The sequence below is a fragment of the Hemibagrus wyckioides genome, linkage group LG07, assembly GCF_019097595.1.
Source record: "Hemibagrus wyckioides isolate EC202008001 linkage group LG07, SWU_Hwy_1.0, whole genome shotgun sequence".
Lineage (NCBI taxonomy): Eukaryota > Metazoa > Chordata > Actinopteri > Siluriformes > Bagridae > Hemibagrus > Hemibagrus wyckioides.
In genome coordinates, this window is record NC_080716.1 from 19,889,871 (window position 1) to 19,907,693 (window position 17,823).

The window sequence follows — 17,823 nt, forward strand, 5'->3', positions numbered from 1 at the left end:
CCTGTAGTATGCCGAGCTGAATAACACGTGCAGGCCTTCTCTGACTCAAACACTCCCTCGTTGTGCCATTAGGGAGCTAAACACACTGATGCCCTGAGCTCTAAATCTGGCTGCTGTGTTGTAAATCACCACTTTTTTTGGTTTGTGTGTTTGAAAAATATATATCTCATGCACTCAGTACAGGATAAATGCTGTAAATGTGTCCACTTCTCCTGCAGTCAGGAATTTACATGAACAGACTGGTACAGGCAAAGTGATGAAGAATAAAAAGATTTAGAGTTCAAGGTGAGGTCTGTAACTTTTTCATCCCTCTGGTGCATGGAAATGGCAGCTGCATAGAGTTTCATTGCATGGTGATATACAGATTTTAACAATGTTATTATTGCTAATATATATAGGATAATTTGCAATACTGCACATGTAAAAGTTGCAACAAAAAAAACCCCTGAAGGTTTTGTGTTTTAACAGAGATATGTTGTTCTTATTAGCAGTTCCAGATGCTGACACCCAAACGCACATGAACACAAAGGGACTCTTCAACTCCAAGTCTAACATATGACCTGCACATGCTGTCTATACTGCAATAAGACCACACACGGTTGTGCACGTGCAAACACACACACACAAAGAGCAAGTTTGGTGAGGGTTAAGGCAAAGTTATGGCTTATTTCCAGACAAATGACCCATTACTTGTTATCTCAGCTTTAAGTCACAGAACCCGGACATGTAAAAAAACCAAAAAAAAAACCAAACTACAAAGGTCTATTAAAGTAAACCGAACCAAAGAGCTGAGGTGAAGGGAAAAGTGCGCACACATGGTGTGGTGTGGTTTGTCGTGGTGGTCTTTGTTCTGACTCCTGTGTGTATGACACGTTAATTCTCTGTGGAGACGATCACGCCGGACGTGTCACTATGGAAACAGATGACATAATGCACAACAGCGTGCCCTGCATTTCACATGTGCACTATTCTCTGTACAATAACGACAGTGTGTATGCTCTCTCTCTCTCCCTCTCAATCACTCTCTCTTCCTCTCTCTCTCTGTACTGCATTACTGGCCTGAGGGCTATGACACCAATCCTACCTCATCAGGACGTTCCAGTATTTATGGAAAATCCATGCCACTCAAATAGTGGACCTCTGTACTACACAGTATGTCAAAATAATACACCAGCTTCTGGTATTAGAATTTATAGCGGCTAACTATGTTAACATGCCACTCATTGAGGCTACGCATTGGGGACAAACAAAACAGACTCGCTACCATTTTCGCACCTGTCATCTTAGTTAAAAAAAATATATATATAATATATATATATATATATATATATATATATATATATATATATATATATATATATATAATAAACATAACCGATGAGCATGTCGACGTTTTTCCCCAGACCCCATAAATACTTCACATGCTGTCCTTCACTGCTGTCATTGCCATGTTATGTGGCCACATCTGTCCCTTAAATATGCCCCACATCTATATGACTTCATCAGATGCTTTGTACATCTGTATCTATAAATCTGATCACCGGAGTAGGAGAGAAAAAAAAAAAAGTATGACTAAAGCCGGAAATGTTCATTATGCATCCCCCTTTTAATTGTTTCGCTAGTTTAGGTTCTCGTCACATGCACCGATTTGCTAGATTAAATAGCCAATCAGACAACCAGGCTCTGACGCAGATTGTGTGCTGACGAGAGCTGATAGGCACCAGTGGTACAAAACAGACTGTAAAAAAAATAATAATACAAGCCTTGATTCACAATGCCCAGCGTCGTGCTGTATCAGGGCCTTTAGAAAACATTTAAACTCAATCCACTTTAAAAATGCATCTTCACAGCATGACCTTCAGAATGCCCATTCTTTCTGTATTAGATACTAAAAAAATACATGCTTCATCTACTTATTACTGATAGTACACATGCAACACTGTGGCTGCTCCAGCCAGTGTGTTTTATGTTCATTGTTGCAGTACAGTGAATATCAGAATAGTCCACTGAGTCATCAAAACACACGGAAATGGAGCGAAGGCCATGGGTTAGACACCCCGTGCACATACCCAGCATGCCATTATTACTTGGCACGAGAAATGACAAGATCTCAATTAAGCAGTATTTCATAACAGAGGAACGTGTTCTCTGTGTCAAAGTTGTTATATGATAAAGATCATCTAACAATAGACCTGTGTTTCCTCAAACTGTTAAACTTCTTATACTCTATGAACTAAAATAAGCCTCTGGATAATAGTGGAAATTATTATATAATATTGTAAAAGAGGAGTTTGGAATTGTTTGAGGCTGGGAGAATGAGGATATCGGGACATCGGGACTCTTCTTTTAAATCCTATGTTTCGTTTAAATGTTTCCATCGCCAGTATACTATCCATAGCTGTGTGGCGTCATGAAAAGTTATGTGTTTTGTATATTAGTGCGTTTTGGACGAGCATCATAGTGACAGTAACAGTTTCTGACACGGAAAGAATTTTTCCGTCTATCTTTTGCAGCACTATTTATGCAATCTTTTTTTTTTTTTTACAGTGAAATATTTCAGTGTAACATCAATATTCCAAAAATGATACAGTGCTAAATAAGGCACAGACTTTCCACAGCTCCTTCTCAAAGCTCTTTCATTTGCAGAGCTGGGTTGCGGGGATGAAAAACAGACGGAGCATGCCAGTGCACACAAACACACACCTGACCTGACCTGTTCTACTTCTAACACGCAATGCCAACAGTCCAATCCTACTACTGCCCTACCTCATTTGTGTGTGTGTGTGTGTGTGTGTGCACAACGGGGTGCATGTTTGTGTAGGCTGGAGCAAGGCAGAATGTTCTGTTCAACACCTGTCTCTTCCTGGGGGAGGAGCCTGAGGCAGACAATATATGCATGTAATTTTTTTGCTCATGATTGCAAAAGAGACAAGGGTGTGTGTGTGTGGGCGTGTGTGAGAGAGAGAAACTATATTTTATCTAGAATTAAAATGAACCAAATGATGTCTAAGTAGCTGGGGGTTTAAAGGAACGAGCCATTGATACAGAAACAGAAACTGATTGAAGAACAGAAAGACATGGAGATAGTGAGAAACAGCGCAAGACAGAAGTGGAGTGTGTGTGTGTGTGTGTGTGAGAGAGAGAGAGAGAGAGAGTGTGTGTGTGTGTGTGTGTGTATATGTGTGAGTGAACAGGAGGGGGAGGGTTACTCTAGGACAGCAGAACCCAGTGACATGACACAGATGCACAGAGCTACCGTGGACTGCTGGGAGAGGGGGATGGGGTGAGCGAGTGAGAGGGAGAAAGAGAGGAGGAGGGTGTGAAATCACACTGCTGTTCTATTTAACACTCCCCAAGAGCACATACACACATGCACACACATGTACACACCCAGCAGGAGGGGACCACTATAGCTGCAAGCAAATGGCTACATATAAACATCCCAAACAAACCAACACATGCACACACTCACATGCACACACACACACACACACACCTGCTACTAATGCTGCTCCACAAAACAAATGGGAAAAACGTAATGCAATGCCAGTGAGGTGGCTATAACTCCCTCCTACCTACACACTCACACACACACACACACACACACACACCTCATGACTCAAAATCTCACACCTGCTCAGGTCCTGAGGGAGGTCACTTACCAAAATTACCCCTACGACACACACACACAGAGAAAAATGGGCAGGCATCCCATGTATCACTGGATCCTGACATTTTATTTATGAGGTTAAATGTTTAGTGTTTACATACCAACCAACCCCCCACCTCCTGCTCATTCCATCTCTTTTACTCTCTCCATGTTTTCATTTCTACCAATTTCCTCTCTAAAAATGCATTTTTTGTTATATTCTGTTTGAAATAAAGCACAAGACATGCCTAAACTGTGTTCAAATGATGTGTGATTGAGCTAGCTCAGCATTTCAGCCAGATCCTAGCTGAGAATGGAGGAGAGGGAGGAGACACATGACATGATATTATTGCTTAATGTTATTGTTACCTGTTGCCACAGAAATTAGAATTGAAAAAAAAAAACATTTGAAGCGTGCTCCTAATTTGCAATAGAAATGAATGGATGAATGAATAAATAAATAAATAAATAAATAAATAAATCTATTCTGATTTCCGGTCATTTTGAGACTCACAAGATCAGCAACACTGGGAAATCCCTGAGGATAGGAAGCCGAGACAAAGCAACCATTAAGTGCAGAAAATTCTACCCTGCTATGGCTCCTGCCCTTATCACAGCACATACCTGCACCACCCACATGTGTGCGCACACACACACACACACTCACACGCACACACACCCCTTACATAAGAGGTGAGGGCTGAGTAGAATTCCGGACTAAACTGCAGCATATGAAGAGTTATGGCAAACAGGATGAGAGGGAGAGAGAGAGAGCGAGAGAGAGAGAGCGAGAGAGAGAGAGCGAGAGTGAGTGAGAGAGAGAGAGAGTGGGGGGGGCAGCATGAAAGAGAAAGGGGTATAAGAGGGGAATGCTACACACACATGTGCTAACACACAAACCTACACTGGTCTCAAATCTCACATCGATTGGCATGATGCCATTTCCCCTCATCAATAGAGCAACCTGATCGGCTCAATCCCATGACTCCATTTCAGTAATGTGAGATGCACATCCATGATGGGTCAGTCAGGTCACACAGGGGCCATGACCCAGAATGCATCAGGACAGAAGCACTATTGGGATGAGTTCAATACAGGAAGCATTTTGTCTAACTATAAATGTCTGTGTGTGTGATGTGATATAGCCGGTGCATTTGATGATCCTGAAGGTGTGAGCTGTGTGTCCTGTGTGTAAGTTGTCTTGTTGTTTGTCTTCTGCACGGAAATGTTACATCAGAAAAAGAAAATGCTGAAGCCTGACAGCTGACGGCGATATGAGAACACACACACACACACAACAGAAAATTGCCTTTCTGAGCGTGTCAGACAAGCAGAAGTACAGAACCTAGATACAAACAAAAGGAGGACACTGAGGAGGTGAGCAAAAAGGGAGGCGAGGCAAAAGAACACATGGAGGCAGATCAAAGGGCAACAGTGGAGAATTAGAGACATGAGAAAACTCAAAAGCTGCAACCACAACGCTGTGCATTTTTTTTTTCTTTCAGAAGCTAGTCGTTTTTTTGTGAGTGGGATTCGACCTCCAAACCTCTTACGGTTATGGCTATTGCCAGGTTCATGCAATTACTGTCCATCCCTGTCAGTTATTTTAGCACTGGCCTCAGAAGACAGCTGGTGGATGCTTCATGGTTTACTCTTCCACAAACATGCAACAGAAAAATAAGGATTCAACTTTAACCTTTCTCTCACTGATGAAACCACACACACACACACACTGATCTGTGTGAGCACTGTGCACTTGCGGTGCATGGTGTGACGATTCATTTTACATCAACTAACTTTGTCCATACAGTGGCACACAGCTAATTGGTGCAGTAATCAAATTTTGTACATCGACATGGTTATTTGCAGATGGTCAATAAAAATGGATTGACATTTATATCACATCACAGCACTGCTGCTGGCATATTGTGTGTGTGAGTGTTAATCTCATGTATCGTTACATGATCTTTTTGCCATATCCCCCAACCCCCACTCTGCACTACCCTATCCTCAGTGGACCTGGGAGGGGCAGGAAACACAGGTGTGGATCTGAGGGATCAGGTTACATGGTAATGATAATGATATGAGAGTACAAGAGGGAGGGTGTGTGTGTGTGTATGTGTGTTTTGGAGAGACTATAGCTTTCCAAGAACTAACCTAAACAAATCAAAGCCTTGTCTGACAGGAATCATGTGCAGACTCAGCAGATTCTGTCGTTCTCTTTTTTCTCTCTCTCTCTCTCTTGCCATATGACCTCAGAAAAGAGGGATGGCATTTCTCCAGTCATCTGTCCTTTCTCCGCTGTCGGCTTTAAATCTCTGCGCTCGCCCAAGCAAGTCCCTGTCTCCCTGATGTTTAAACGAAGTGTGTCTGCCTGTTCCTCCCTCCCCCTATTCCCCTTCACTCCTTCACCCAAAGAACACAACACCAGCCAAGCAACACCACCCCTCCCCCACTCTCCCTCTCTCTCTGTCTCTCATGTCTCCTTTTCTTCTCCAGCGGCACACTCAATCATCCCCCCTCCCCTCTCTCTCCCCACCCCCCACCGTCTCTCTCTCTCTCTCTCCATTCCACTGAATGCACAATCCTTACTTCAGGCAACCAGGCTGGGCCTGAGGGGCATGAGTGCAGACACACAGAAACACACACACACACCTTTCTGTGTGTGCACATCTGCAGAAGAGACGCCCATCAAAGGCAGAAACAAGAGGTACCATGCAAGGCCTTGTCTCTCTTGTAATCACTCTGTGTATTCCCTTTATACCCGCATGACCCACATTTCAGTCCTCACACCATCCAACCTGTACCAACTGCAGAACAGCAACGTTCCTCACTAAATCACGAACAACTGAGAAGGTGGAAACAGCAGTCAGATGGGACTAGCCGGTAAAGCCAAGAAGGTTTTTTTTGTTTAGCTTAGCAACCAAATGAGAATGTAGGCTAAAAGCAAAATTGGCCCGAAGGCTGTACATACACCGATAGGGAGCCGGCACTTGCCACGCTACATCAGATCTGTTTTCGGAACAGACACACACGCGCCGGTCTGTTATTAGCTACTGTGAGAATGAGAAGAGAGCCAGCAAGGAAACTGAGAGTGAGAGAGATTACAAGAGAAAGCCAGAGAGACTGTGGGGGGGGGGGGGGGTAGAGGATGTTCTGCTGGAGATAATGAATGAATGAATAAATGAATGAAGTGATCAGTGAAAGAGAGGGGGCAGTTTAGCAGGACAATCCCCTGGGGGGTGGGGTGGGGGGGCTAATGGCATACTAACACAGAGTTCAGAGATTTGTGATGTAGGTGTGAGTGTGTGTGTGTGTGTGTGTGTGTGTGTGTGTGGTGTGTGAGAGTGGGGATCATGTTACAACAGATAATGACACTGATGTAAAACATTCTGTTGTTGTTTTTTTCTTCACTCGCCTAAGTGGATTGATTTAATGAGGTGAAGACATGACTTACACACCCATGTCCCTGGCACAAGTGTTCATCTTCTCACACACACACTTGATTAATCAGGACACTCCAGGATGCCGGTAAATGACAAGCACATATATATACACACACATAAAAAACTCAAAGGTGTACACAGGAACTGGATCAGAAATACACACACACACACACACACTGTGGCTAACAATAGTCAGCTGAGTGCTAAGGTTCATGCCAATTATCCTACAGTCCAAAGCACAAATGTATTACCACTTCCTGCTTCTCTTAATGAGCAAAAAGAAACAAAACCTGCAAAGTGGACAATGAAACAAACAAAAAAAAAAAATCAGCCACAAATTCACAAATCCATATGAAAGATTTCATGCAGTCTGCATAAAAAGAAAGAAAGGAGAGAAGAAGAAAAAGAAGAGCTTCTTTTCCTAACAGAGAAAGCGAGTGAAATGTGTGACAGTCCATCTAAACAGAAGAGCCTGCGCTACAAGCTTCCTTTGTGCAGCGTTATTCCTGAAAAGCCGACTACAACTTTTCTCTCTCCCCGGCTTTGTGGCTCTTCCAAATTTGCTGACTTTGCTTGAGTCATGCATGCTTTGTTTAACAGCTTGCTAAAAAAAAGTGACACTGCACTAATAAGTCATGTAAAGAGAAACACAACACTAGAGAAAGAGAGAGAGAGAGAGAGAGAGAGACAGAAAGGCAGCGTGGCTTACCGTGGGTTTAAATGTCCAGTCCCTGTTCACACAGGCGCACTAATTCCACAGCGTGTTTGGGGAGTCACAACTCACACACAGTCCAGCTCAGCAAATCTGTGCTCCTGTTTTCCCTTTAAACCAGCAGCAGGCTTCTCTACCTGCCCCCCTCACACACACACACACACACGCGCACGCACACACACACACACACACACACACACACGTACAAGCTGGCAGCAGCACATAAAAACACAAACCATGCGAAGGCTGACAGTCAAGAGGTGAAATTCCACCTGAATGCAAACAAATCATAAATACACACACAACACACAGGCTCTCTCTCCTCTCTTTCTTTCTCTTCTTCTGCCTCTCTCACTCCCCCTCTCTCTCACACACACACACGCTCTCTTTCTTTCTGGCTTCTCTCCATTCACCAGTCAAACAAAGAAAGGAGCTGAGCTCTCTCTCTCTCTCTCTCTCTCTCTCTCTCTCTCTCTCTCTCACACACATGCACACACACACATACACACACACACACGCACACAGAAACACACACCCATACATACACATAGCTCCTAAGCCCAACCCCCCCTGTAGGCCAGCCTGCCTCTCTATTTTTTCATGCCTATTTCTAAACAGCCCCTCCCCCATGGCCGTCACCCATCTCTCCTCTCTCCTCCCTGTCTTCACTCGCCCTCCTCCCCAGTCCTTCCCTCCCTCCCTCCCTCCCTCCCACCTCACCATGCTCTCTCTCTCTCTCTCTCTCTCTCTCTCTCTCTCTCTCTCTCTCTCTCTCTCTCTCTCTCTCTCTCTCTCTCTCTCATCCTGTGTGTCAAGCAGATGGGATTGAAGATGGGATTGTTGGAAAGTGGAAGCAACACTTTACTCTCCTCCTTTCTTTTCAGCTCACTCGTAAGACTATGATTGAGTTACAAAACATGTTTAAAGGTGCGGTTTGTCATTTCTCAACACCGATAATAATCATCTAGCAAACAGTAAACAGACAATAGATAAAGTATGTTCTACAATTTTGCCAAGCAAATGGATCGGGATAGTTTCTAAGGCTTCGGTAGATCATTTCTGGCCCTGAAATTATTTCCATACACAACTCTTATCCTTAAAAGGCAGCTGCAATGGCATAGATAGTTTTATCAGAGAGGGTGTGCAAAGTAAGCATGTTTCACACCTATCATTTGTTGATAATGTTGTAGTTTAATGTTAAGTATGAATGCAAATGAAGCCCGGGAATCCGACAAGGACGAGATCTAATACAACTGTCTACAAATGATCTGAAGAGTAAACAGAAGCTGATACGAGAATAAAAAGGCTGACACTGTTTCAGCTGACTGATTTTTGAACATTACAATAGCGACGGTTCAACAAGAGACAAGACACAGGTGATAGTCAAATTCATTTGTTTGACATGTAAACAACAGCAAATCAATTGTGATATTTGTTACAGGACACTTTCTGCGTAAACGTGAACGTGGGTAAAATACCACTTGAAAGAGAGTCTGAATGACACCAAGTATGAAGATGCTCCAATAATTCATAGCAAGCGGATCCAAAATGACAAACTGCCCCTTTAAAGAGTCTAGACAAAAGCTAAGACTGCATATCCATGGCAAGAGACTGCAGAGTTGTGTGCAGATGCTGCCACAACTACAAGAATATGTACATTTAGTGTATGTGGATGACCCCCCACACACACACCCACATGCTTCTATCGAATAGTGTGTGTAGGTGCAAAGTGCTGGTGCATCTGTGGTAAAGAATGCATGGTTATAAGAGAGAGACTTTAAAGACACAGCTGTTTTAGTCTGTAACACTTTCCCTACTGTTACAGACAAAGATAGCTCTTCTTTTGTACACATACATGCACACGCACAAAAAAGGACAGCCACATGTAGTTTAATGCTTTTCACTGTGGAAATCCGGAAACGGTGACTCTATGGAAAACCCACAAACTCACAGTGCAGTGAAATCATGCACAGCTGTACAGATAATACAAAGAAACACACAATTCACTCATACAAAGCTCTGCCCTAACCCACCCTGCCAAAAAAAAAAAAATCCAATCATCAGTATTATTACTTATATTCTACTTCACAACAGCTGTTAACTACAGTTCATGCTAATAAAGCCTGGATTTTGTGATTTAAATTTTTATTTGAATAAGAGACACAGAGAATAGGACCGAGACAGAATGTGAGAGAGAGAGAGAGAGAGAGAGAGATAGAGGGCTGGAGGCAGACAGATACAGCAGGCCACTGTAACGCTGACCTACACTGTATGTAATTCCCACCCTATTGATTTATTTCTGAGTAGATTTGTCAGCATTCCTGAGCCAGTGACACACATAAGAAGAGCTCACACCATAACACATTTTTACACTGAATGATTTGCTTTTATCCAAAGCAGCTTCCAAATGAGACACGATACAATCCAGACACAGAGCTGTTCAAATAGCTAATACACACAAGTGCCGTGACACCCTGCTTTCACACTACCACCAGAACCTACGACTACTTTCTCATCTCACTCTGCAGTTTGTCTCTTGTGGCTTACTGGTTTTTATCACCTGTGTGTGTGTGTGTGCTGTTCCACATTTATAACTTTGTAGTAATGTCGCTGTGTCGTATCATGTTGTTGTTGATTAAAATGTTCTGGGGTTTTTTCACGTTATAGTAAAAATTTAAGAATGTAGGCGACTGTGGGTTTTCCTCCACTTCCTAGTGCCAAAACTAAAGGTTGTAACATCCTCTGATTAGAAAAAAACAAAGGAAAATGCCCCTTAAAATTGTTATTCCATCTCTGGAACTTGGGATGGCGTCTTCAACTCTGAGTTCAGCAAGTAATATCAAATGAACATGGCTGCATCTGCATTAAACAATTCAGTGCATCTGTGGCCTGGTTTACACGTGGTACTAACTTCCACCTCGAGTCATCAGATCACAAATGAACAGTGGTTTATACCTGGCATTATATACTTTATTTATATATAAATAACATTTGAACACCTCTCTCTGCAACTGGATCCTGGATTTCCTGACTGGGAGACCTCAGTCAGTCCGGATCGGGAGCAGTATTTCCAGCACCACCACACTGAGCACTGGAGCACCTCAGGGCTGTGTGCTCAGTCCATTGCTGTTCACTCTGCTGACTCACGACTGTGCAGCAATGCACAGCTCCAACCACATCGTCAAGTTCGCTGATGACACGACCGTGGTGGGTCTCATCAGCAAGAATGATGAGTCAGCATACAGAGAGGAGGTGCAACATCTAACAGCCTGGTGCAGAGCCAACAACCTCTCCCTGAACGTCGACAAGACCAAAGAGATGGTTGTTGACTTCAGGAGAGCACAGTGTGACCATTCTCCGCTGTCCATCGATGGCTCCTCTGTGGAGATCGTCAAGAGCATCAAATTTCTTGGTGTCCATCTGGCGGAGAACTTCACCTGGTCACTCAACACCAGCTCCATCACCAAGAAAGCCCAGCAGCGCCTCTACTTCCTGAGGAGGCTGAGTAAAGCCCATCTCCCTTCCCCCATCTTGACTGTGTTCTACAGAGGGACCATCGAGAGCGTCCTGAGCAGCTGCATCACTGCCTGGTTTGGGAACTGCACCGTCTCAGATCGCAAGACCCTTCAGCGGATAGTGAGGACAGCTGAGAAGATCATCGGAGTCTCTCTCCCCTCCATCACGGACATTTACACCGCACGCTGCATCCGCAAAGCTAACAGCATTGTGGCTGACCCCACACACCCCTCACACACACTCTTCACCCTCCTGCCATCTGGAAAGAGGTACCGGAGCATTCGGGCACTCACAAGGCTCAAGTGGTTAAGGCTCTGGGTCGTTGAGCAGAAGATCAGGGGTTCAAGCCCCAGCACCGCCAAGTTGCCACTGTTGGGCCCTTGAGCAAGGCCCTTAACCCTCTCTGCTCCAGGGGCGCCGTATCATGGCTGACCCTGCGCTCTGACCCCAACCTCCAAGGATGGGATATGCAAAGAAAGAATTTCACTGTGCTGTAATGTATATGTGACAAATAAAGGCTGTTTCATTTTTTTACAACCAGACTGTGTAACAGTTTCTTTCCTCAAGCCATTAGGCTCCTCAACACCCGGGACTGAACTGTTCTACACTCTCACACACACTCTCACTCAGGACTGAACTGTTCTACACTCTCTCACACACACACACTCTCACTCAGGACTGAACTGTATATTAACTCTCTGTCTCTCTCACACACAGATTCACACTCTCTCTTGACTGTGTGGACGCACACACACACACATAATTTATACTGTTCATTACTTACTGCACTACCTCTACCTGCTGCTATAGTTATATTTATGTTTATTCTATTTGCACTACCTCAACCGCTGCTGTGTATTTTTGCACAATATTTTTGCACAATACTTTTTTTTTTTTTTACATCATTTCACTTTATCTATTTTATTTCACTTACATTCCAGTACACGTTCTTTTATTTCTTTTCAGCGCTAAGTGTCCTGTGTTCTTTTGTGTTGTCTTTATTGTATTTATTGTCTTTTTTGCACTGTCTTGTCTATGCTCTGTTTGCACCTAGCTACACACTGTGCACTTTACGTGGCTAAGACAAACTTCTGTCCTAGCTCTGTGGTGTTGTTTGTTGTTTTGTATTGAACTTGTTGTTGTATGTTTATGTAGCACCAAGTCCTGGAGAAACGTTGTTTCATTTCACTATGTACTGCGCCAGCTGTATGTGGTTGAAATGACAATAAAAGCTTCTTGAATCTTGAATATATACTTTATATCAGTGGTGGGTTGTCAGGGCCAGCAAGGCCTGATCTGAATCACTGACTTGCATTTTAATATATTTTTCCATGAATGTGTATTGCATTATTCCCAATAGTCTATTCTTCTACTTTTCTCTTGGTTGCGCTGCTTCCATTAGTGTATATTTATGATAAGAATATTTATCCAATCATATTTCAGCCAGTGGCTGACATCATGTGTTGCCAGGGTGAAAGAAATCTGCCTTAAGGCCTTCAGACTTAATAGTGCAGGCGTCCGTAGCTCAAAATAAGTGGCAATGAAATTGTTCCATTAACCAGTCAGATTTCGAGTTGGCGTCACTGGGGCCATCTAGCAGGCATACGATTACGTCAGCAATTTCCCGTCCTTTGATTGGATAATTGGAGTAGTCAGAGGCAGCGAACCGCACAAACTAAATAAAATATATATATTTTAACTCACAATGGCTGACAGAGGAGAAGAAATCGATTTGGTCGCGGACATCCTTAAAATTCAAGGCGGACTGTAATAAAATTGACTATTCCTTGTGAAGTGTGAAATACTGTAGCCTAATTTCTTTTTTACTTTGTTATTTAACGGCTGATTAGTATCTATTGCCGTGGCGTCATAATGATGGTATAGAGGTGGATTAATTCAGGAGGGACACCGGTGAAGGCCTAGGTAGGAAATGCATGGCCCGCCATTGCTTTACATATATATTATATAATTGTGATCTGATTTCATTGTTTTCAGCTGGAGAAAAGCTGCCACACACTTATTACGTCAATATTGTGCTTTCTTTACACAGAAATCATAACTCATATACCTCTAACAACTCTTTAATATCACGGTCTTCTAACAATACTTATAAATGAATGAGAGATGAGATGGTGAAAGAAACAATGTCTCTTATTATAGTATCACCTTCATCCATAATCTCAGCAGTAGAAAACTCTGTTATAATATTATACTATTAGACTTCACATTCCCAAGGTTAGCCGAGTGCAGAATTAACAGGTAAGAGCTAAAGTTGTGAGTGTAGATGTAGTTCACTGGAGGCAAGCAGTTGGATTTGCTGCTTTGTTGCTAATACCTAATTTAGATAGAATGTCAACTAAATAAATACAGATGTCACATGCAGCTCTGTGTCTCTGAAATTGTGGCTAGGTACAATCACGTTACATGCTTATGTGAAAAAAGTGTTATGTTATGAGGTTAGTGTGTTACTTAATGTCGGTGTACACACACACACACAGTTAAATTCCCACGTGTCATTAATAACTGTTCAGTTCTGGTGGGAACATGGAACAGGTCTAAATAAAGTCCTCTGGTTTTCTAAATAAGTACTGGCATTATGAACAAAAAAACGTGGGGAGGATAAGTGGAACAGTGTGTGTGTGTGTGTGTGTGCACAAATGAGTGCAAGAGTGTGTGATGGAATGAGTGTCAGCGGGTGTAGGATGCTTGGTGCTGTCACACTACAGGATCTGGAAAGATTTTAGCCAAGGATAAGCTAAAAAAGGGATCATCACACACACCCACCCATACACCCAACACACACACACACACACACACCCACCCACACCCCCATACACCCACACCCACCTATACACCCACCCACACACACACACACACCCATACCCACACCCACACATTTCCCTTCTCCACCCGGGCGAGTACTGCTATAGAAATAGGCTGGGATGAAAAAGCCCAAGGGAAAAAAAATAAAAAATACAGCAAGGAAGTAGAGGCGTAAGGACAGGAAGCACACTCTTTCCTCTTCTGCAGTGGAAATAAATTCCTCTCACTCTTCACCTCACATCGCTCCTGCTTTTTCTCACTTCTGATTAATTGGCAATTAATGTTTAATGAGCTACAGCTGTGCGCAATTAATGCTGGAAAGACTCGTCTCTTAAAGAACCCTTAGCTTCACACAGTGGAGGCTCGGCGCTGAACACAAATTCCTCACATGTGACATCCACACTGTTACAGCGTCGTCTCATACAACCATCACAACACGTTTAGAACCGCTTCATGAGCTGCAACCAAATTCGAATCATCTCTACACAATATCCAGTGATGTTTACACTGATTAGTATTATTATTTCCAGACCCGCAGATTCTCACACTAGCACGAGGTTTCACACCAAAAACATTTTGAGCAACAGGGAAAATGTAGATATTTAAAGGTATCATTTGTAAAAGGATTATTTTGAAAATCTACTATGGTTTGTTCAGTGCACACTACTGTGGAACTGCCCCAAAATCCACCATCACACACACACACACCCACTGTGACTGCCAATACCTTCCTAACTACACAGCTGATAATATTATTAAATAGTTGAGTGTGTGTGTGTGTGTCGGTTGAGGGTAAGCTTGGCAGTTTCTCATTTATTAAAATCTGATACCTCAACCCATCTGTTTTCTGTGCAGAAGAAGAGCTATAGTGTCTAAACAAGTGTGTGTGTGTGTGTGTGTGTGCGCGTGTGTTATATCAAGTATCACTCTGCCCATTACATTCATCCAACTTGGTTGTGAGTGCATCGATAATCTATTAATGCACTGAAATGCTCAAAAGAAAACACACACACACACACACAGGTCTCCTCTTACCTACTAGAGATCTGTTGTCTTCTTCCTGTTTGGGAGTGGCTTCTTCCTGGACCTGCAATTACAGGATACACAATCTGTTAACAAACACATGAAAACCATCAAGCCAGAAAGAGCCACAAAGCCAAACATACACACACACAGACACACACACACACAGCTTGTGAAGGTTATGTGCAGAGTGGTTGTTGGCTATAGTCAGTCATAGTCATAAGGAGGAGAGAGAGCATCATACTCCTACTGATTACAGCTGAGAGTGTGTGCAAACAACCAGAGGCCCTGAAACCTTTACTTATACACACACACACACACACACACACACACTAGTATAATCTAGCTCAGACATAATTATCTTATCAGTAGATGCAGATAAATATAACACAACAGGTCAGCACAATTCAATATACACTACTCACAAAAAGTTAAGGATATTCGGCTTTCGGGTGAAATTTCAGGATGCACCTAAAATGCACTATAACCTTTACAGGTGAACTTAATTTGACCTTCTCTACACTTTTGAATGCACATGTCCAACTGTTCAGTGTTTCAGTACTTTTTGCGTAACTTGCTGTTCTCTAACAAGGTGCTTAACGGCAAAATTCACAACTGGTGTTTGATCCATGAATCGACCAATAAAGTTTCTGGTTCAATTAGAATTGGTATTTAAACAGTCCTCTTCATCATGCTGTTCACATTTTGATATCATGAGACCAAGACAACACCTAACAACTGATCAACAGTACCTCACCATTGCGAGGCTTCAAACAGGATGTTCTCAGAGGGAAGTGGCCACTGAGCTTAGAGTGTCACAGAGTGTTATCAGCAGGTTGCGGCAGAGATACACAGAGACTGGAAGAATCACAGAAAGGCATAGAAGTGGACGTCCTTTGGCCACATCCCACGTTGATGACCGCTTCATTGTGAACAGTGCCCTGCAGAACCGGATGATGAATGTCACTCAACTCCAGGCACATTTAAGGGAGGTGAGAGGCACCCAAGTGCCACGTCAGACCATTCGAAACCGTTTACATCAGCATGGTCTGCGTGCTAGATGACCTGCAAGGGTACCTGACCACACCACCAGGCATCTTGCATGGGCCAGGGAGCATTTACACTGGACAAGGGACCAGTGGGCCTCAGTGCTGTTTTCTGATGAAAGTCGATTCATGTTGAGCAGAAATGATGGCCGCCAACGATGTTGGAGACGTCAAGGAGAGTGCTATGCATCAGCCACTGTTGTGGTGGTGTTACAGTCTGGGCAGGTGTGTCTACTCAATACAGAACTGCCCTACATCTTGTGAATGGTACACTGACAAGCCAATACTACCTGAATAACATCATTAATCCAGTCATTGTGCCCCTGCATGAACAACACAGGCCTAATTTCATCTTCATGTCTGACAGTGCTCCAGCTCATCGAGGTCGCATCATTAGGGAACAGCTACTGGAGGCTGGGGTACCTCAAATGGAGTGGCCTGCACTTTCTCCAGACCTATATCAGCTGAGTCGCCATGTAGAGGCTTGTAACCCTGCACCCCAGAACCTCAATGACCTGACGGCCGCCCTTCAAGAAGAGTGGAATGCCATGCCTCAGCAGACAATATGTCGACTCGTGAACAGCATGACGTCGTTGTCAAGCTGTAATTGATGACATTTTTTGTTGTGGTATACCCACCACTATTGTTGGCTTTTGTTTCAATAAATTGTTTGAGATGAGGAAATCACCATTGCATGCTTCTACTTAAATGCCCTACTTTCATGATATAATATCACTGTAGCGTGAACTTTTTACATTTTCCATAAATTTCACCCAAAAGCCAAATATCCTTAACTTTTTGTGAGTAGTGTACGTATGAATTAAAATCAATTACAGCATATAACTTACTTTAATTGTACTTAATCTGCCCAGATGTGTCTAATGTCTTAGTCTAGTCCTTTGTTCAAATGGCATTATTAAGGTATGGAAATTTTGAATGAATGAATACATGTGTGATAGATAGATAGATAGATAGATAGATAGATAGATAGATAGATCCCAACGGGAAATTTACAACTGGTAAACTGTGATGGACTGCTGTCTCATCCAGTGTAACTAGGATAGGCCAGGATAAAGTGTTTACCAAATTGAATGATTGTGTTCAACAGGGCGAAAAGATTTCACACTGTAAGGGGGAAAAATGATCCAAGATGGCAACCCCCATTATGTTACAGCATCCAGGTAGATGCTATTTTCTTCTTCTTGTTAATAAATTAGAGTAAATAAATTGACAAGTAATGTCATATCACCATGCCAAAGTAGCGCTTCTTTCATTTTAAATGAGTTATGGTGTCTATACAAGTATTTCTTTAGACCAATCAACATTACTTACACTCTATAGCCTATAAAGCTTGTAGAAAGCTGACCATCTGTACTTTTTGAACATCACAGTCCAGAATTTGTCATCCTCTTTGCTGTTATAACAACCTTTACTCTTCTGGGAAGGCTTGCAACTAGATTTTGGAGTTTAGCTGTAGAGATTTGTGTTCATTCAGCCACATGAACAGTAATGAGATCAGGCACTATTGTCAGGTAAAGAGATCTGGGGTCCAGTCAGCATTACAACTCGCCCAAGAGTTGGCCAGTGGGGTTGAGGTCAGGGCTTTGT

The 17,823-nt window shown here is 42.9% G+C and overlaps 1 protein-coding gene across 5 annotated transcripts in view; it reads right to left on the reverse strand.

Annotated features, from left to right (window-relative positions):
- The window catches only part of kdm6ba (lysine (K)-specific demethylase 6B, a), an 82,729-nt gene that overhangs the window by 27,807 nt on the left and 37,099 nt on the right, over positions 1-17,823 (reverse strand). For 2 of the 5 annotated variants that reach the window (XM_058395784.1, XM_058395785.1), the window contains one exon: positions 15,186-15,233. The gene's annotated coding sequence lies outside the window, so the exon portion shown is untranslated. Of the gene's footprint in view, positions 1-7,804; positions 8,189-15,181; positions 15,234-17,823 lie in introns of those variants that run through there. The other 3 variants (XM_058395780.1, XM_058395782.1, XM_058395783.1) reach the window with 2 other exon arrangements.